Source organism: Lepidochelys kempii, chromosome 16 (assembly GCF_965140285.1).
Source record: "Lepidochelys kempii isolate rLepKem1 chromosome 16, rLepKem1.hap1, whole genome shotgun sequence".
In the NCBI taxonomy this organism is placed as follows: Eukaryota; Metazoa; Chordata; order Testudines; family Cheloniidae; genus Lepidochelys; species Lepidochelys kempii.
In genome coordinates this window covers 9,322,372-9,345,169 of record NC_136395.1, presented here as the reverse complement: position 1 = coordinate 9,345,169, position 22,798 = coordinate 9,322,372, and positions in this window count along the sequence as shown.

Here is a 22,798-nt window from a genome sequence, read left to right as displayed (position 1 = left end):
GGAAGAGCATCTTTGCCAGCAGGCTGGCTAACCTAGTGAGGAGGACTTTAAACTAGGTTCACTGGGGGAAGGAGACCAAAGCCCTGAGGTAAGTGGGAAAGCAGGATACTGGGAGGAAGCACAGGCAGGAACGTCTGTGAGGGGAGGGCGCCTGCCTCATACTGAGAATGAGGGGCGATCAGCAGGTTATCTCAAGTGCTTATATATGAATGCACAAAGCCTTGGAAACAAGCAGGGAGAACCGGAGGTCGTGGTGATGTCAAGGAATTATGACATGATTGGAATAACAGAGACTTGGTGGGATAACTCACATGACTGGAGTACTGTCATGGATGGTTATAAACTGTTCAGGAAGGACAGGCAGGGCAGAAAAGGTGGGGGAGTAGCACTGTATGTAAGAGAGCAGTATGACTGCTCAGAGCTCTGGTACGAAACTGCAGAAAAACCTGAGTGTCTCTGGATTAAGTTTAGAAGTGTGAGCAACAAGAGTGATGGAGTGGTGGGAATCTGCTATAGACCACCGGACCAGGGGGATGAGGTGGATGAGGCTTTCTTCCGGCAACTCGCAGAAGCTGCTAGATCGCACGCCCTGGTTCTCATGGGTGACTTTAATTTTCCTGATATCTGCTGGGAGAGCAAGACAGCGGTGCATAGACAATCCAGGAAGTTTTTGGAAAGCGTAGGGGACAATTTCCTGGTGCAAGTGCTAGATGAGCCAACTAGGGGGGGAGCTTTTCTTGACCTGCTGCTCACAAACAGGGAAGAATTAGTGGGGGAAGCAAAAGTGGACGGGAATCTGGGAGGCAGTGACCATGAGTTGGTTGAGTTCAGGATCCTGACACAGGGAAGAAAGGTAAGCAGCAAGATAAGGACCTTGGACTTCAGGAAAGCAGACTTCAACTCCCTCAGGGAACGGATGGGTAGGATCCCCTGGGGGACTAACATGAAGGGGAAAGGAGTCCAGGAAAGCTGGCTGTATTTCAAGGAATCCCTGTTGAGGTTACAGGGACAAATCATCCCGATGAGTCGAAAGAATAGTAAATATGGCAGGCGACCAGCTTGGCTTAACGGTGAAATCCTAGTGGATCTTAAACACAAAAAAGAAGCTTACAAGAAGTGGAAGGTTGGACATATGACCAGGGAAGAGTATAAAAATATTGCTCGGGCATGTAGGAATGATATCAGGAGGGCCAAATCGCACCTGAAGCTGCAGCTAGCAAGAGATGTCAAGAGTAACAAGAAGGGTTTCTTCAGGTATGTTGGCAACAAGAAGAAAGCCAAGGAAAGTGTGGGCCCCTTACTGAATGAGGGAGGCAACCTAGTGACAGAGGATGTGGAAAAAGCTAATGTGCTCAATGCTTTTTTTGCCTCTGTCTTCACTAACAAGGTCAGCTCCCAGACTGCTGCACTGGGCATCACAACATGGGGAGTAGATGGCCAGCCCTCTGTGGAGAAAGAGGTGGTTAGGGACTATTTAGAAAAGCTGGATGTGCACAAGTCCATGGGGCCGGACGAGTTGCATCCGAGAGTGCTAAAGGAATTGGCGGCTGTGATTGCAGAGCCATTGGCCATTATCTTTGAAAACTAGTGGCGAACGGGGGAAGTCCCAGATAACTGGGAAAAGGCTAATGTAGTGCCAATCTTTAAAAAAGGGAAGAAGGAGGATCCTGGGAACCACAGGCCAGTCAGCCTCACCTCAGTCCCCGGAAAAATCATGGAGCAGGTCTTCAAGAAATCAATCCTGAAGCACTTATATGAGAGGAAAGTGATCAGGAACAGTCAGCATGGATTCACCAAGGGAAGGTCATGCCTGACTAATCTAATCGCCTTCTATGATGAGATTACTGGTTCTGTGGATGAAGGGAAAGCAATGGATGTATTGTTTCTTGACTTTAGCAAAGCTTTTGACACGGTCTCCCACAGTATTCTTGTCAGCAAGTTAAAGAAGTATGGGCTGGATGAATGCACTATAAGGTGGGTAGAAAGTTGGCTAGATTGTCGGGCTCAACGGGTAGTGATTAATGGCTCCATGTCTAGTTGGCATCCAGTGTCAAGTGGAGTGCCCCAGGGGTCGGTCCTGGGGCCGGTTTTGTTCAATATCTTCATAAATGATCTGGAGGATGGTGTGGATTGCACTCTCAGCAAATTTGCGGATGATACTAAACTGGGAGGAGTGGTAGATACGCTGAAGGGCAGGGATAGGATACAGAGGGCCCTAGACAAATTGGAGGATTGGGCCAAAAGAAATCTGATGAGGTTCAACAAGGGCAAGTGCAGAGTCCTGCACTTAGGACGGAAGAACCCAATGCACAGCTACAAACTAGGGACCGAATGGCTAGGCAGCAGTTCTGCGGAAAAGGACCTAGGGGTGACAGTGGACGAGAAGCTGGATATGAGTCAGCAGTGTGCCCTTGTTGCCAAGAAGGCCAATGGCATTTTGGGATGTATAAGTAGGGACATAGCGAGCAGATCGAGGGACGTGATCGTTCCCCTCTGTTCGACATTGGTGAGGCCTCATCTGGAGTACTGTGTCCAGTTTTTGGGCCCCACATTACAAGAAAGATGTGGATAAATTGGAGAGAGTCCAGCGAAGGGCAACAAAAATGATTAGGGGTCTGGAACACATGACTGATGAGGAGAGGCTGAGAGAACTGGGATTGTTTAGTCTGCAGAAGAGAAGAATGAGGGGGGATTTGATAGCTGCTTTCAACTACCTGAGAAGTGGTTCCAGACAGGATGGTTCTAGACTATTCTCAGTGGTAGAAGAGGACAGGACAAGGAGTAATGGTCTCAAGTTGCAGTGGGGGAGGTTTAGGTTGAATATTAGGAAAAACTTTTTCACTAGGAGGGTGGTGAAACACTGGAATGCGTTACCTAGGGAGGTGGTAGAATCTCCTTCCTTAGAAGTTTTTAAGGTCAGGCTTGACAAAGCCCTGGCTGGGATGATTTAATTGGGGATTGGTCTTGCTTTGAGCAGGGGGTTGGACTAGATGACCTCCTGAGGTCCCTTCCAACCCTGATATTCTATGATTCTATGATTCAAAGATGCACTTTATAGCTTCTCTGCTGGCCCTTTGGGGCCCCCTTGTAATTTGTGAATCTCCAATTATTATCAGAGCTGTAAGAAAACCTGTCATGCGAGTGATCGTTTTTAAGATCAGTCTTTTGATTTTTTTTAAATGCTGCATATTCAAATGGAGTTTTTACCCTGTTAAAAGTATGTAAAAACTGTGAGCCATTAGGGAACCAGTCTGTTGGACTCCGCAAAATGGGCTCATTTCTGAGTGAAAATGGTTTTGTATCAAAAATCTGAAAAATAGCTTTTTTGCATGTGTGCAAGGGAAGAGTAGCCAAGTCATTGAGTTCCCATAAAGCACAATTGATGTGGATGGAAGGTGTAAAATGACAGAAAACGAAAGAGTGAAAACCATTGTATGAAGTTTCGTGAAACGAAAATTGTGAATTTTGCCCACCTAAAGATGCACCAACCCCTTTCAGGTAAGTATTGGAACATCTAAGGTTAGCTCTACTGGTGGCATGTCTTAATCTATATAAAGTCATTCTTCTATTAGCACTGTTTGTAATGATATTAAAGATCCAGCTAATTCCTAAAACCAAGGGGGCTACTTTGTTTTTAGACAGTGAGAAAGATCCGTGAAGCCCTGTGAGCTCTGATCTAAGGTGTTTGTTGCAGTCTGGAATTTGAAGAATATTTCAGGCCCTGAGGTCCCCCTTACAAACATCATCCATTTAATAAACTCTCTGTTCTCCAAGGATGCCCTGGAACCACAGGTCCACCTGGTCCCAAAGGCGAACCCGGAGCTGTAGGACTGAAAGGTACATCTCTGGCCCTGAGCGAGACTCACTGCAAGCAATCCCCGAACAGGCTCCTCCTGACAATAGTGTGCCCAGTTTGACACTTCACAAGTTCTAGGAGTTGGGGCACACAGTTTCAACATCTTCTGTTGAGACTGGAAAACACGTTCACAGTCTCCTGGGCTGCAGACTGATAGTAATGCACCTTTGGAAACAGACAATCAGAACATCAGAGCCGGGGTTCTGAGCCTGGGGGTTACAACCTCTCTACCCACCCCACATTACTAAATGGAAAAACATCCCGGCTAAATGGGAGGGGTGTCCTGAGCATCAGGTATGGAAAAGGTTGAGAATCCCTATCCAAACCACCCATAGGATAACAGCAAATTACAGACTGTATCAACCAGATAAATTTACAGTGAATAGAATCCATAGGACCAAATCTTGCAATCCTAACAGAGCCCTCACTCATGAAATATTCTGCTTGAACTCAATGGGAGATTAGTTTGAACAGTGGTAGCAGGGTCAGATCAAGGCAAAATAAAAGGAGATTAGATATTGTGATTCAGTCTAGCTGTAGGGGTCTTCTTCCAGACGCCTTATAGAGACAGGTGAAGGAGTAATTTAGAAGTCTGGTTCATTTTGTGTGTTTGAAGTTTTATAAATGTAAGAAAATATTTCTTGGATGTTCTCTGCATTTGCAGGAGACAGTGGAGCTCTGGGGAAGGCTGGACCAGCAGGGACAAAAGGTAAAGCACTAAAGAGCAGAGAACGCTAGCCATTCTGCTTGTGATTTAAATAACAAAGATTTTTTTCATAGGTTCATACATTTTACAGCCAGACAGGACCATTATGACCATCTAGTCTGACCTCCTGTATAAAGTGCCTTTTTTCTAATCTGAATTTGTCTAGCTTTGGATTCCAATAGTTGGATCTCATTTTGCCTTTTTTCTACTAGATTAAAGAGCTGGCTACTATCCACAATCCCTTGTTCATGTAGGTACGGTCCAGACCTCAGATAATTCCTGTAGCTCTTTCCTGAGCCCTTTCCAACTTCTTTTTTGGAACACTATTCAGAGTTATAATAGTAAATGTTTTTAAACAAAGTTAGGGAAGGTTTATAATCCCTTTGCTTCTGGGTTTAAACTAATCTCTAATGCTTTGAGATCAGGAGAGACATCTTAAGGCGGCAAACCATACCACCTATGCCTACTGCAGGGTTTCTTGTACTTCTCACTGGAGCATCTGGTACTGGCCATTGTCAGAGACAGGACACTGGACCACATGGATCACCAAGCTGACCCAGTCAGGCAGTGCCTATATTCTTACACACAGTGTACTGGAGTACCATATTGATTTAGGGCCCAGTCTAGCTGTCCCTGAAATAAATGGGATTCTTGCAGAAGACTTTATTGGGAGTTGGATCATGCCCTCCAGATGAAATTCATCCCTGTGTAGGTAGACAGTGAATAGTCTATAGATCACTTACATCCTGCCTCAGCTTTATTTAGTAGGCTTAAGCTTTGCCTGGACCTTTTGCTGGCCTTCTGCCCAGGGGTGAATTCACCCTTACTGAGCAAATTATTAGCCGTTAGATCCTTTTTGCCAAATGCACTGGAATTAGCAGGATTATTTTTTTCCCCCGGTGTACTAGTAAATGGACTTGGAGGGGCTGGGTTTTCCCACCACCAGGACAGGTGCTTGGTGCTTAGCACCAAGATAAGCACAATGAGCAAAGTGTGACTGATGCATCCAACAAGGATTTCAGGCTGTTTTCTTTCTTTAGGAGAAAGAGGAAGCCCCAGACCATTTGGGACTACAGGTAAGAACCTCTGCCCTCTCCTGTATACCAAGAGAACTATTTAAGGTTCATTTTTAAAGCACTAGAGTAACATGGAAACATGACATTCTTTGTACACAATTCTCTCTGCTATTCCCCTAAGTGATATTTTTCCTGAATGGTGAAACTCTTGAACCGACTAAAAATATGCCAGCATGGGGCTGTCCTGATGATGCAACATCTGCAGTAATTCCTCATAGGTTATATTTAGCCCATGTCAGAGTAACCTGGAATGTAACTAAAACCCCAGCTGTATAAGATATATGGCACAATAGGGATGCATGTATTTTACAAGCCTATCAGGGGTAAACCTCGCCGCCCACCCAGCACAGATGTTAGGGAGCAGTTAGGGAATGCGGTCCCTCGACCCGCGCCGCTTCCAGCTGCTCCCATTGGCCTGGAGCAGCGAACCGCAGCCATTGGGATCCGCGATCGGCTGAACCTGCGGATGCGGCAGGTAAACAAACCGGCCTGGCCTGCCAGGGGCTTTCCCTACACAAGTGGTGGAACAAGTTTGGGAACCACTGATCTAAACTAAAACCCTCCTGAGTTTACCCAACTCCTACTCAGATTAAAACTATCTAGGCTTTACAATTTAAAACCAATGGCCCAGATCATAGAATCATAGAACTGGAAGGGACCTCAAGAGATCATCTAGTCCAGTCCCCTGCACTCAGGGCAGGACTAAGTATTATCTAGACCATCCCTGACAGGTGTTTGTCCAACCTGCTCTTAAAAATCCCCAATGATGGAGATTCTACAACCTTCCTAGGCAATTTATTCCAGTGCTTAACCACTCTTGACAGGAAATTTTTCCTAATGTCCAACTTAAACGGCTCTTGCTGCAATTTAAGCCCATTGCTTCTTGTCCTGTCATCGGCGGTTAAGGAGAACAATTTTTCTCCCTCCTCCTTGTAACAACCTTTTATGTACTTGAAAACTGTTATCATGTCCCCTCTCAGTCATCTCTTCTCCAGACTAAACAAAACCAATTTTGTCAATCTTCCCTCATAAGTCATGTTTTCTAAACCTTTAATCATTTTTGTTGCTCTTCTTTGTACTTTCTCCAGTTTGTCCACATCTTTCCTGAAATGTGGTGCCCAGAACTAGACAATACTCCAGTTAAGGCCTAATCAGCACAGAGTAGAGCGGAAGAATAACTTCTCGTGTCTTGCTTACAATACTCCTGCTAATACATCTGAGAATGATGTTTGATTTTCTTGCAAGAGTGTTACACTGATGACTTATATTTAGCTTGTGATCCACTATGACCCTCAGATCCCTTTCTGCAGTCCTCCTTCCTAGGCAGTCATTTCCCATTTTGTATGCGTTCAATTGATTGTTCCTTCCTAAGTGGAGTACTTTGCATTTGTCCTTATTGAATTTCATCCTATTTACTTCAGACCATTTCTCCAATTTGTCCAGATCATTTTTAATTTTAAGCCTGTCTTCCAAAGCACTTGCAACCCCTCCCAGCTTGGTATCATCTGCAAACTTTATAAGTGTACTCTCTGTGCCATTATCTAAATCACTGATGAAGATATTGAACAGAAGTAGACCCAGAACAGATCCCTGCGGGACCCCACTTGTTATGCCCTTCCAGCATGACTGTGAACCACTGATAACTACTCTCTGGGAATGATTTTCCAACCAATTATGCACCACCTTATAGTAGCTCCATCTAGGTTGTATTTCCCTAGTATGTTAATGAGAAGGTCATGCAAGACAGTATCAAAAGCCTTACTAAAGTCAAGCTATATGACATCTACCATTTTTCCCTATCCACAAGGCTTGTTACCCTCTCAAAGAAAAATATCAGGTTGGTTTGACACAATTTGTTCTTGACAAATACATGCTGACTGTTACTTATCACCTCATTATCTTCTAGGCGTTTGCAAATTGAGGTCTTAATTATTTGCTCCATTATCTTTCCAGGTACAGAAGTTAAGCTGACTGGTCTGTAATTCCCCAGGTTGTCCTTATTTCTCTTTTTATAGATGGTCACTATATTTTCCCTTTTCCAGTCTTCTGGAATGTCTCCTGTCTTCTGTGACTTTTGAAATATAATTGCTAATGGCTCAGATACCTCCTCAGTCAGCTCCTTGAGTATTCTAGGATGCATTTCTTCAAGCCCTGGTGATTTGAAGACATCTAACTTTTCTAAGTAACTTTTGACTTGTTCTTTCCCTATTTTAGACTCTGATCCTACCTCATTTTTACTGGCATTCACTATGTTAGACGTCCTATTGCCACCAACCTTCTTGGTGAAAACTGAAACAAAGAAGTCATTAAGCACCTCCGCAATTTCCACATTTTCTGTTATTGTCTTTCCCCCCTCATTGAGTAATAGGCCTGCCCTGTCCTTGGTCTTCCTCTTGCTTCTAATGTATTTGTAGCATGTTTCCTTGTTACTCGTTATGTCCCCAGCTAGTTCGGTCTCGTTTTGTGCCTTGGCCTTTCTAACTTTGTCCCTACATATTTGTGTATGTTCATCCTTTGTAATTTGACCGAGTTTCCACTTTTTGTGGGACTCTCTTTTGAGTTTTAGATCATTGAAGATCTCCTGGTTAAGCCAGGGTGGTCTCTTGCCATACTTCCTGTCTTTCCTACACAGTGGGATAGTTTGCTCTTGTGCCCTTAATCACGTCTCTTTGAAAAACTGCCAACTGTCTTCAATTGTTTTTCCCCTTAAACTTGCTGTCCATGGGATTTTACCTACTTCAAATCAGTGGAAGTTAGGAGCCTATGTACCTTTGAAGATGTGGGCCAACACCTTTAATTGCACCCATAGAAGAATGAACAGCCCAGTACAGATCCCTGAGCAGAATCAGATCCCTAAGCAGGGCTTGTTGAAGGCCCAAAAAGTTACTGGGGCTACAGAGATGTAGCCCAGGGATAGGCAAAGGCAGCAGGATAGGAGAGATGGTATACACCTCCTATCCCCTTGCCAATGATGAGTGGCCATTACAGACTGCAGTCTGCCCCTGTGAGCAGGGGCTAGATGACGACAGGCAGTAGCCATTGAGGCAAGGTGAGCTTAGAGGGTTGGGGGTTCCCCTAGGAGGGGAGACCCAGAGAGTGGGGGTACTGCTGGCAGGGACACGGGGCCTGAGACAGGCGAGACACAGGCCAGCAGGAGGCGCTCCAAGTGCTGAAAGAGCTAATTCCCAGATGACCAGCAGGAGGCGCCTGTGGCAGTGAGTCTCAGCTTTGCTACAGGCCCCCAGCACAAGTCTTGATTCCTGTATCTGCCTGCCTTCCATTGCCACCATAGAAGACCCTACCTTTCTCTTAGCAATGCTTGTTGGATGGGTGGCTGGGCTCAGCAGCTGAAGCCATGCTGGGAAAATGATCGTTTTCCCGTATGAAACGATGCTTTAAAAAACATGATTCACTTTTATACGGCTGATGTTTCATAGAATCATAGAATATCAGGGTTGGAAGGGACCTCAGGAGGTCATCTAGTCCAACCCTCTGCTCAAAGCAGGACCAATCCCCAACTAAATCATCCCAGCCAGGGCTTTATCAAGCCTGACCTTAAAAACTTCTAAGGAAGGAGATTCCACCACCTCCCTAGGTAACGCATTCCAGTGTTTCACCACCCTCCTAGTGAAAAAGTTTTTCCTAATATCTAACCTAAACCTCCCCCACTGCAACTTGAGACCATTACTTCTTGTTCTGTCATCTGCTACCACTGAGAGCAGTCTAGATCCATCCTCTTTGGAACCCCCTTTTAGGTAGTTGAAAGCAGCTATCAAATCCCCCCTCACTCTTCTCTTCCGTAGACTAAACAATCCCAGTTCCCTCAGCCTCTCCTCATAAGTCATGTGTTCCAGTCCCCTAATCATTTTTGTTGCCCTCCGCTGGACATTTTCCAATTTTTCCACATCCTTCTTGTAGTGTGGGGCCCAAAACTGAACACAGTACTCCAGATGAGGCCTCACCAATGTCAAATAGAGGGGAATGATCACGTCCCTCCATCTGCTGGCAATGCCCCTACTTATACATCCCAAAATGCCGTTAGCCTTCTTGGCAACAGTGGCACACTGTTGACTCATATCCAGCTTCTCGTCCACTGTCACCCCTAGGTCCTTTTCTGCAGAACTGCTGCCGAGCCATTCGGTCGCTAGTCTGTAGCGGTGCATGGGATTCTTCTGTCCTAAGTGCAGGACTCTGCACTTGCCCTTGTTGAACCTCATCAGATTTCTTTTGGCCCAGTCCTCTAATTTGTCTAGGTCCCTCTGTATCCTATCCCTACCCTCCAGCGTATCTACCTCTCCTCCCAGTTTAGTGTCAGATACACTGACAGACCGGCTAGGTAGACCTCATTCCCAAAATGATCTCTTGCAACAATTAGACTGTCATAATCTCAGCCATTCAGTATTTTCATGGATGCACAACGTCCAGCAATTAAAGCCAGAAGGTGCAGCCCACTGCTCTTGGACATCTCAGGGATGAGCACAGGATAGGTAGGGAGACAAATGGTTGAAGTATGCAGCCTTCCAGTGAACCCACCCCTTTGTTCTGATTTATCCATGTTCTCAGCCCTGCTGACACATCTCCCTCCCTAACATCGATGATAGCACATGAGGAAGTAGTCTTCACCTAACTGCATCTAATTAGGCTGTAATACCCCAAACGAGCTTGTTAATCTGTCAGGAAGGAACTATACTGTGTGGTTTTTATTTGTTCCATAAAAGGCCTAACGCATTTCTGGGTGCTTTATACATAATCATCATCATGTCTCTGCTGTCAAACCACAGGGATGAATGTAAGAAGTTTATCTGTGTAGCTACAACCTCCTGACTGGAGGCTTTGGTGGTCAGTTCGGCGGCATGCTATTTATCAGCACCCAAAGGGATTGGTGACATTTAAACTAACATGGAAACCACCTTCATTTTGGGTATGACTCTCAACAGCTAATGTCTTTGGAGCAGAGTCCTTTGAAAACTCTTCTTCCAGTGCAGATTGAGATATCTGGCTCTCTCTCCTCCTGAAATGATAGTTGACACCCTCCTAAAATTTTCAAGAGCAGATCCTCCAGTACCAGTCTCAGCCCGGATATAGCAAGTCTAGTTCTACTTGTTTACAGCGAAGACAAACTAAAATAAACAACTTACGTGTCACCTTACATGAGTCATGCTATTTGTTTGTTACCTCCCCTTGTTCCTAATATCTTGAACGAAACATCCCTCCTCATTATTTTGTCAAACCATCTTGTTTTGTACTAAATTGAAATGTATCTGTACTAGCTAGAATATATTTAAATATCTAGTGCCTAGTACACTAGCAACAACTTTGCCAAGTTCACGTATTTTGCTTTAATACGTGGCCTGACTTTGATTCATGGCCTCTGGTTCAAGCCTCGGGTCTTGCACCAGGCCCAGTGCTTCAGGCTGTCTCTCTATTACAATGAGAGATGAATGCAACATTCGCACTGAAATGCAGTGACTGGTATTTCATTATGAATGCAAAAAACAGGCCAATTTTCATAAAAACTTCACTTGGGTATATGAATTTTTCATGTGAAATTGGGCCATTTTACAGCAAAATAAGCCCACTTATGAGTAGAGGTGCTTCAGAATGAAAATTTACCAGTTTGATTTATTGAGGTGGAGGAATACAATCCAGGAAACATTTTGTATGAAATGAAAATTGTCAATTTCCCATGGTTCAGGCACATTTAGATTTTTTTTTATTCATTCATTTAGCTAAGCATTTTATTGTAAAATCCCAAGTTAGTGTACTAGGAAATCTGGTAACCAAGTAATTCACCTGGAGGAAGGATGCTCTTCCAGTTAAGGCACTAAACTGGCCTTCCGAAGATGTGGGTTTAAATCTCACCCCTTCCACCAACTTCCTGTGTGACTTTAATCTCTGTGTTTTAGTTCCTGTAACAGTGCCAGACTCACCACAGCAGCGCCTCCTGCTGGTTGGTTTGGGGATCAGCTCTTTCAGCAGTGCGCCTTCATTAGTGGTGTCTCTTGGTCTCCACCATCCTCACAGTTGGACCCACGTCACTCCCGGACCACGGCATCTGCTTCTGGACACTGCCCTCTGGCTGTGCCCGCACCACTGGCTCTCCCTCCACCCCCCTTCCAGGGACCGGCAGCTTCAGGTTCTATCACCCGCCTCAGCGGCTCGCTGCAGTCCTCATCTAGCCCCTTCCGCCAAAGGCAAACTGCAGTCTGGCTTAGCCACCCTCATCACTGGCAAGAGGTGGGGCCCCAACCCAGGGACCCTCTAGTGGCAGCCACCGACTGCCCTCCTCCAACTCTCCTCTACTGCCTGCTTCCCTGGGCCACTTCCCCGTCGCCCCAGCACCCTCTCTGCCCCTATGTGTCAGGGCCCCAGTCTGGCAGTCATCAGCCCAGAGCTTCCCCAGCCTCACTTGACCCTGCCCAGTCTTAGGTTCTTCACTCTCTAAGAGCCAGTTCTTCTCCCTTTGCTCTCCAGAGAGAGAGACTGCCTTCCTTGCTGCCCTGCAGCCTTCTTATAGGGCCCAGCCTGGCCCTGACTGGCTCCCAATATACCCTTCCATGATTGGCTGGGGCTCTGTGCAGCCTCTCTGGCTTGCTTTAGCCCCTTCCACGCCAGAGTGGGGCAGCTGCCCCACTACAGTTCCCCATCAGTAATGTCAGGATATTAATGCTTTTCTTCTCTTTCCTATTTAGATTATAACCACTTGGGGCAGTGACCGCCCGTTTAATGTGTGTGCATGTACACTGCCGAACACAATGGTACATGACAATAATGTCTTCTGTATTTCTCTATAAATGAAGTTCCTTTAGTTGTGAAGATTCATCTAATTCCTCTCCCTTCAGTCAACTTCTGTAGCATTTATAACCAGCCAAAAAGTCTGGGGGAAAAATTTGTACGTTCTAATTTATTGAGTTCCCCCACACCCATCCTGGGGGAATTAGCAAAACATTTCTGATCCTAAATCCTTTGTCATTGTTCTTTTTTCTATTGCCTTCATTCTTATAATCATGATATTTGTATATTACAAACTTCACTCCTAGATCTGAGTTTGACAGTTACTAGATTTATAGCCAGTGAACAGGACAAAGGGAAGCTTGCTTCTGAGATTATTTCCACTCCTGCAACCCTTCCTGTACCATTTTTTCTCCCCGGGGGTGATGACTGTGGGTCTCAGTGTTCTGATAAACTCTCCAGTCTCCACAGATGCCCTGGGATACCCAGTGCTGCAGGTCCCAAAGGAGAACCCGGAGCTGCAGAAATGAGAGGAGGTACCTCCCCAGGCATGGAGTGAGAATTAGACAATTCCAGCAGTTGGAGCTAGATCCACAAAGGTACTTAGGTGCCTAACTGCCTTTTAAGGCACCTGAATCCACCATGTAGGTGCCACTGACATTCTTAAAACCACCGCTCAGCGGCTGCCTAACCCTCAAGATGCCTAAGTTGCCACCAGTAATCACATGCAAAGCCACCTAAATATTGATGCCTCCCCACAGCTAACAAGGGAACACTCCAGGTTCTCACACTAGAAGTTCCCCCACCTAGCTCACCCGTGGGGCCCAATCATATAGGCATGGTCAGAGTACACCTCACCTACACAGAACACTGGGGTATCAGTGCTCCCATCCATTCCTTTGCCTAGTGGTTAGGGTGGAGGAGATCTAAGTTCAAATCCCTTCCCTGCCTGATTTGGAGCAGAGACCTGATTTGGAGCAGAGACTCCTATATCCCAAGTGAGCATCCTAATCACCTGGCTTTACTACAGTGGGTCTCAATCTCACTTGTTGGAGCTGGTCCACTATGTATCAAATAAATATGTATTCGGCCAAAGAGCAAGAATGACTCTACAGAACAATGGTTAGGGTCCTCAGCCAGGATAGGAGACAGTCAGGTTTAAGTCCCTGCTCCAATTAATATGTAATTATTTATACAAAGTGGGACAGCTCCAACAGGAGAGGTTGAGAGAGGCCAACCCCAGAATAGCCAATAGCCTGCTGATGAAGACGTCCAGCTGGGATGTGAGCTCAAGTCCCTACTCCAAATCAGGCTCATCCTGACAAACACTCTGAGAGGAGGAGAATTGAAGTGTAACCCTTCTGCCCATCAGAGTTGGCAGCAACAAGGGCCAGGTTCAGTATCTAGGGGTTCCGTTCCAATAACACAATGCAAAACCGGCTTGAGCCCCCACCCAGTGACCTGGGACAAATATATACCACCACCATGCCCCCGGACGCCTCTAAGAGGCGATACTTCCCCTCTCACAAGCACCGAGTCTGAGTGTAGCAAAAGCCTTTTAATAACAGAGAGAAACAATGTGGGATTATGTTGGGGAAACACCACCAACAGGATTCATAACACAAACCATGAGCAAAAACCCACCCCAAGCAAATTGGGCCGTGTCCTTTCCCTTTGGTTCTTGAGTCCAGCAACCCAAAAGTCACCCAAAGTCCCAAAAGTTCAACAACCCCAAAGTCCACCAATCCCAAAGTCTCTGTCCTTGGTGAGTCCAGAGTTCAAAAGTTCATCTGCAGAGTTTTAACCCCTCCCCCCAATCTCAGCCTGTGTGGAAATGGGTGTGTGTGTAAAGGGGCACCTTACATGCTCCGATGGCCAACTGCCCTGCCTCTCCATGGGTTTCATTGCCAGCCGCTCCTCTCCACCAGCTACTCCTCTCCAGTAGCCATCCTGCAAACTGCACTGCCAGCTGCTCCCCCCGGTAGCCATCCTGCGAGCCACTCCGCCAGGTGCTCCTCTCCAGCAACCATCCTGCAAGCCACTCACCAATACATCTTCAGGGTCCCTATTACTTAACACAGTACTGAGTGATTTCAGCTCATTGTAGAGGAGCCCTAGTGCTGATGCACTATTGGCACAAAGTGAAGTCAGCTCTGCAATCTGCAACCAGACTCATAACAGAATTAAAATTAGCTCTGCTATTACACAGTAGAGAGAAGACAGTGATGCAGTTAGCATCTAGGACCCTTAGAAGAGACCCATACCACAAAGTAAAAATGTCTATCACTACCCATTTACTGAGTTTTGGAATCCATGTGCCTTGCCTAGTGAGTGCTAGTTAGCTGATGGCAAGTCCCTCCATCATAACAAAAGGCCAAGTACAGTTCCACTGTCCTTGATTCACATAATCAAGATAACAATTTATTGTTCCTGCCCCAATAACAGAGAAACTGGGGATCCCACAGCAGCCAAAGTGACCATCTAGGCAGGGTGGGTGTGCCTATGCAAATGAGATCAGCCCCTGAAGTTCTTTTCCACAACCTGCCACAACTCAGCACCAGATGTGAGGATAGAGCTCATCCTGAACTCTGCTTACATCAGTAAACAACAATGCCCCCATTCCACAGCCCACTCCCTCCCAAGTAGCCTGGGGGAAACGGGTTTTGCAGCATGCCTGAGAGCTTAACAAATCCAAGGCAGGGGATGAATCCCCTAATTGAGGGATTCTAATAGCCTGCCCAAAGCTCCTTCCTTCTCCTGGGGAGGAGGCTCATCTCTGCTATGGCAGTAGGACACAGTGGAGGGACAGTCTCTCAGGGAACCAGGTTCCAGAACTCTCTGGACTTAATGGGTTCACACACACACACACACACACACACTTTGAATTCCAACCAGAAGCCAGGCCAAATCCTGGAATGCTGATGTCAAGTTCTCCTGTCATGGAACTCCATTTAACATCAGTTATCCAGAGAACCTCACAAGGACCCTGGAAATAAGATATGCAGGGAATGCTAAAAAACATCCTGATCACAGCACAACCCTCTCTCGCCCTGCAGCGAAGGACACAAACAGCACAGTGACCCTGCTCTGAAACACTGTCTGTTTCCTTTCCTTTATCATGCCACAGAACAATAGAAGCCTGAGGGGTGCGGCTTAGAGGCTGGCTACTTGCATATCTGATGCCAGGACACTATGGCTAGGCTTTTCAGAGCAACCTATGGAATTCGACGATTCCTGCCTACAAGTTATCAGGCAGAAGACTAGACAAAACAGGAAGTTAGTTGCACAAACGTGCTAACAGCTGTGCCTTTTGAGAAGAACATTCCCTACGTAGTTATTTACCATTTTCCAACCTGCGCTTTTAAAAGGGGCTCTTCCCCAAGTCTACTGTATTTCAGTCTTATAAATACATCCCTGCTCTTCTCCTCATGTGCCTTTATTCGTAGCACTGGAACGTACTGAAATTTCATCGGTCTGCTAGAGACTCTCATAGCAGTTAGTCTGTAGGACTCCCAGCTAAAGGGGCTCATCCTTAGCTCACATAGTGATTTACACGGTTTTACAGTGGAGTTACACTGGGTAAAGGAGACCACAATGAAGCCAGGGAACTAGGGATAGCAGACGTGGGAGCGTAGACTGTCCGGTTTGGCCAATGTACATGGCAGAGGGGCATTGCTGGCACATGATGGCATATATCACATTGGTAGATGTGCAAGTGAACGAACCCCTGATGGCGTGGCTAATGTGATTAGGTCCTATGATGGTGTCACTTGAACAAATATGTGGACAGAGTTGGCATCGGGCTTTGTTGCAAGGATAGGTTCCTGGGTTAGTATTTTTGTCGTGTGGTGTGTGGTTGCTGGAGAGTATTTGCTTCAGGTTGGGGGCTGTCTGTAAGCAAGGACTGGCCTGTCTCCCAAGATCTGTGGCCCCACAGTATGGCAACATTTTTATGGCTGACTTAGAACAACGCTTCCTTAGCTCTCGTCCCCTAACGCCTGTACTCTATTTGCACTACATTGATGACAGCTTCATCATCTGGACCCAGGGAAAAGAAGCCCTTGAGGAATTCCACCATGATTTCAACAATTTCCATCCCACCATCAACCTCAGCCTAGACCAATCCACACAAGTGGTCCATTTCCTGGACACTACTGTGCTAATAAGTGATGGTCACATAAACACCACCCTATACCGGAAACCTACTGACCGCTATTCTTACCTACATGCCTCCAGCTTCCATCCAGGACACACCACATGCTCTACGATACAACCGCATTTGCTCCAACCCCTCAGGCAGAGGCAAACACCTACAAGATCTCTATCAAGCATTCTTAAAACTACAATACCCACCTGCTGACGTGAAAAAACAGATTGACAAAAGTTTTTTTCTCCTGCTGATAATAGCTCATCTTAATTAATTAGCCTCTTACAGTTTGTATGGCAACTTCCACCTTCTCTGTATGTGTGTGTGTATATATATATATATATCTTCTTACTATAGGTTCCATTCTATGCATCCAATGAAGTGGACTGTAGCCCACAAAAGCTTACGCTCTAATAAATTTGTTAGTCTCTAAGGTGCCACAAGTACTCCTGTTCTTTTTAAAGAACACACTGCTTTCAATCATAGACTGCAACAATGATAAACATTCACGCAATTGAGTCTATAAGGAAGCCTGGTGGTACAATTCTTGTCATTTCACCAGCCTGAACAGGAAGTACTGCCTGAAAGCCAATGAGACCAATGCAGATGCTGGAAGACAGGCAAAGGGCACATATATTCTTACCAGCTGTCAGAGATGAAATGTACGCCTGCTTAGATGAGCAAGAAGACTGACTGTGCTGAAGGGTATATTCATCTCCAATCATGCTACTGGGCCAGTTCATATCATCTTTTTTTTGTGGATGGTGCTGGGGTCTGAGAGTGGAAAGTCTCTATACCTACAAGATGGGGCCACTGCTTGTCCCTGGATATCTTCCTGCCTGCCCCACATCCTGTTGATACTAAATATGATCACTTGCTGTGCCCACAGCTCAGTGAGCCTTAGCACGTAGAAGAGATGTGATAGAGAATACCAAAATATATAGCTTTGATGGCAAGCCAAACTTTGTATTCTACATGCCAAGCAATGATCCTACAAACAGGGAGTTAAGAACAGAGACCTCTTGGCCTGGATCACTAGATGAGAAGGCTCAGAGCAAGACATTACAGAGACAGACCTAACAGAATCAGTGATTTTTAGAAAAAGCCAGATATTCTGGATTTGCTGAATCAAGCCCTGTGTCATCCCTTCCTAGTTCTGTAAAATATTCCTTTTCTCCAACAGCAGCATTTGCTTAGGTCTTTCTTTTGACAGGTTGATTGAATCCCACAAGTCAATCACACCCCTCTGATCATAGCAATAGAGAAGGGTCCTCATCTTCTTGAATTTCTACAATTTTTATTCAGCTTTAAAATCTCTGCCCCTGGTTGGAAGGCCCCACAAACACTCTAGCAAGCAAATATCAAGCAGCAGTCCCCCTGTAGGAAAATGCCCACAGCCAGTGAAATGAGGCCAAGTCAGTAAGCCAATGTTGGCTTGGTGGGAGCTGTTTCATACCATGCTGAATGTTCCCAACTATAACCAGGCCTTTGCTCACCCTTCCAAAAGAAAACCACAAGATGATCCTTATCATTCATATACAGCTAATGTCTTTGCAACAAGGCAGGGCATCTCCCCAGCTTGCTAAGGCCTCATTGCCACACCGATGGTCTCTTTAAAGCATATCCACAATCTTAACAAACAAAACACAGGTCTTCAAATCACCCTTTACATTTTAGGCTCTCTCGCTACTTTATCTCCTAGGGGACTATGTCAGTCCTGCCTCTTGCAGCTTCCTGGCTCACTCACTCTATCTCAGCCAGCTCTCACTCATTTGCTGTCTCTTTAACCCTTTATAGCCCCAGGTGCAGCCCTGCCCCCTTAATTGGGGCAAGTGGGAACACCTGTTTTGGCCCAGGAGCACTGGACCTGCTTCAGTTACAAGGGCCAGCCATCCTGTGACAGTTTGTTCCTGCAGGAAGGAAGGAAGGAAAATAATTCATTTGGAGGGGTGGGGAAAGCTCTGGTAAGAGGTGTAGAAGGTTGAATTTTTCAAAAGCAACTAGGGCATTTAGCCATGCAACAGCTATTGGTTTGGATAGAAGTTGTGAGGCTAGATTTCCTATGGCCTGATTCAACTCCCCTTGAAGTCAATAGAGAAGTCTTTCTACTGGCTTCTATGGGGGCTGGATCAGGACTCTACTCTGCTTTGAAAGCCTAAACCAGCAAGGAAGTTAGGGTGCGTCTACACTGCAAAAAATAAGTCCTGACATCAGTTTCACTGCAGTAAGTACCCTCTCTGCCCTTGAAGAAAGGGGCAGGATTTGCTGAGGCAAACACTCAGATCAGAGTAGGATGTTCAAGTAATATATACTCGTGTTCTCCCTTTAAGAGATACAGGAGACTCTGGACCATAGGCGTGCGCAGCACATTTCATTAGGGTGTGCACCCGGGGAATTTTATTTTATTTTTAAAGGCGAACATTTATTGAATACTCAATCATAAAGGACATTATTTTTATTCATGAAACTAAAGAAACTAAATCTTAACTAAACTTAATATTTTTTAAATTAACAACTAAACTTTACTTAAAAAATGACACACAAAATACCAAATTTTTGCTGTAGTGATAACCAGGCGTATACAAAGATACAGTCAATTTTCATGATCTTTAACCAGATAATAAGCTAACCCAGACTGACCAAAACAGATTAAGGTTTCTTCATCTTCCTGTCCTAGAGAATGAGACGTCACTCACCAGGTGTTATGGACTTAAATTCCTCAATCACATCATTGTAATTAACTGATGAAGCCAATTCTTGTTCAATGTACAAAATCATGAGTGAGGCGAGACGCTGTTGGGACACTGTACTTCTTAGTTTGTTTTTTACATGTGCTAGTTTAGAAAAGGCTTGTTCACATGAACAGCTTGTAACAGGTAAGACTGCAAAGCATTGAGGAGATTTGTAAAAGGCCTGGAACGTGGAAGACGGATCCAACTCCTTTAGTCAATCAAGCCATTCTCTGGTGGTGTTCGTAGTGCTACCTTGAGGAACAGATCCGTCATCACCCCGACGCAATTCCACTTTAGCTTCCAACTCATCCAAGGACACTTTACATTTGTTGGCAATGATTCTCATATCATCCCTGCCAAAGTCTAAGCTCAGCAGTTTTCCCATTGCAGTCACAATTTTACAAGTCTCCTTTTCAAATTGCTGGTCAATGCCGGTAATCGTTGAGTCTAGGAGTGGGGAAAATGAAGTTATTCTCTCCTGCTCCTCTTTGGTATCAAAGTGATGCTGGGACTCAAACGCGTCATCAGTACGAGTGGACGTTTTTCTCATCTTAACTGGAGGGATCGAAATATCACTCTCTACACACATTTTCACCCTGTCATTGAAAATAGATTGAAAATATTCTGGGCCACTTCTCATCAGAGCCAAAGTGTTACACAAGCTTTTCACCTGTGTCGTTGCAGTAAGTAAATTGAGATTTGGAGCTTGAAGAGCCTTACTCACTTTTACTGCCATCTGGAGAATAGGGTGCATCATGTGAAGGGCAAAGATGAACTTGAATGACTTTAGTTCATGGATAAGGCCTCTGGCTTTTATTTTAGCATCAGCAAGGCCAGTTGTTTCGATAATCTCTTGTAAAACTTGTAAAATGATGGAGTAGTTTTTTTTTTTTACAGCAGCCGTTGCTTCTGCTCTGCATGCCCATCTTATGTTTGACAGGGACTTCAAAGTCTTCAACTGGGATCCTACTTCTTGTGAAATCTTCTCCATTACTGCATGTCGCACAGGACTCCCCTCCATGAAGGCATAAAGAGTCTGAATAACACCAAAAAATCAGACTGTTCTGTTTTCTTTATTTGCAGTGCATGCATCTTCTAGGATGAGGTTCAAACTGCACATAGCAGTGTACATAGAGTATTTCACTGTTTCTTTCTTTACATTTCATTTGAACTCCCGCAGTACATCCAGACATAGTAGATGCACCATCAAAACAGACAGACGTCACTGATGACCCGTCAATTTTAAGAATGCCAAGGACGTCATTTAACTGGTCAAAAATAGACTGAGCATTAACCGTTAATAGTCTCCGAACAGACACAAAATGTTCAGCTGGACTATGTTTTTCATTGTCAAAATACCGCACCACAATGGACATCTGCTCATGGTGTCCACAGTCAGTAGTGTCGCTGGCAATTATTGAGACCATTTTTCCATTTAGTGAAGACACAATCTTTTGTTGCACAACGTTGTGCAAGGCCACAATTCGATCATTTGGGATGCGGTTACTCCGGTAGGTAGCGTTTCGAGGAGATTGGTGCACATGCTTTGCCATTTCGGGATGATATTTTTGGAGTGTATTGACAAGATTTAGAAATAAACCTCTCTCAAAACTGTCAGCTTTTTCATTGTGACCCCGGAATGGTCTCCCACCTTTCGCCAAACGCAGAACAATGTCAATCAGTCGCTCCACTACACTTCGGTTACGGCACCGTTCTTCTTCTTGTTTAGACAGATAAGTCTGCTTGTCCTCATCCAATAATACATCAACAGGTTTCCCTTCATTAAAACTAGACCATGAAAAACAGCTCAACACATGAGATTTTGACAGCTGGTGGTTTTTAAAACATTCGTTAGCCCTATGCCAGTTTCTGAATCCCTTATCAATAAATGCTGGATCAGTGTGACCTTTGTTTGCTGCATCATTAGAGGAGACGAAATGGCAGTAAAAGCAAAATGCTGAGTCCTTTGATGGGCTGTATTCTAACCACCTAGACTTTTCATACCAATCGGACTGAAAACGTCTTTGTTTATTCCCTATTTTACTTCTCAGAAACATGCTCAATCTAGGCTCATAAGGACCTCTAGATAATCGAGACTGGCGTTCTATTTTTTGGAAATCACAAACCGGGTCATCAGATGGAATGTTTGATGGCTTTGAATAGGAACTATACTGACCTGAACTAAGAGACAAAGTCTGTTTCCATTGGTTATTACTCAGTTTAGTGCACGCACTGGAACTGGTGGCAGCATTCTCTTCATGGAAGTTTTTAACCCAGGAGTCCGAGGTATTTGCACTACGATCAGCACGTTCATTATCACTCAGTTTGTCTGCTCCTTTTCTTATCTTAACAACGAACCCATCCATATTTTAAAATTAAAAGGGGGTATCATACGATTGAATTAAAACGTAAAGCCACGGGTTTGTTGTGCTATTTCAGCAGAGTACACGCGACAAAGATTGCAAACACTGTAGACACTGCGCTGGGCACGCCTGACGCGGCTGCTTATACAGGTCAAAGAATGTTCTAGAATAGTAGTCGGAGGGGGAGGGGAGGACCAATGGGAATGCGGTGCCGCAGTCGTGGGGACGCATGCTGCGAGCGAACGCGGGCTTTCTATACATGTCTACAACATCTAGATTACGCAATTTGGCGCTTATTGCATAATCCAACAAAATACAACTGCAAAACTAAGCATTTCTGATGGTATCTTCTAGAATGAGCACTGAGTCCCATTGGGTAGATAGAAAGATTAACCTAAATAATCTAGACAGAAGCCCCTGGAACCCCATAAAATTGGGTCCCTAATCCATGAACTATTAGAACTCATTTACAAAACTTTTCTTAAACATCACATGAATATATTGTCTCACACTATACAATTAGAATTTATAATCCCTATTCCATGATGAGATATAATGTATCTTAATTAAGACTATCTCTCGATATGTTTTTTCCTCAAAAATTCAATTTAAATAAAAAAAAATCCGATATTTTTGATTTTTTTTTAAAGTCATTGATTTTTATCCACCTTAACAGCTAGGCATGGTGGGGACAGGGGGAAGGATTGGTCCCCAGCTGGAGCGAGGCAGGGGCCGGGGCAAGAGCACAGCGGGGCATGGGGGGATTGGTCACCAGCTGGAGGAGCCAGAGGAGCACAGTGGGGCATTCGGGGAGGATTAGTCCCTGCTGACTGGAGCAAGTCAGGGACCAGGGACAAAAGCACAGAGGGACGGGAGCTAGAGTTGGTCCCTAGAGCAAGGGAGGGGCTGGGGGTAAACTACAAGGCAGCCGGGCTGGGGAGGGTAAACAAGATCCCCCCAACTCCTGTCCACATAGAGCGGGTACCTACCTTCTCCCTGGTTCTAGCCCATTCTCTTTGTCTCTCTCCACACCGAGCTGAGGGTGGGGGTACACTGAGTACAGGGCTGGGGTTGCAGGGTCTGGAAGGGAGTTAGGGTGCAGGAGCAGGCTGGGGGTTGGGGTGCAGGGTCTGGCCAAGAGCTAGAATGAGGGAGGGGGCTCAGGGTTGGGGCAGGAGGTTGGGGT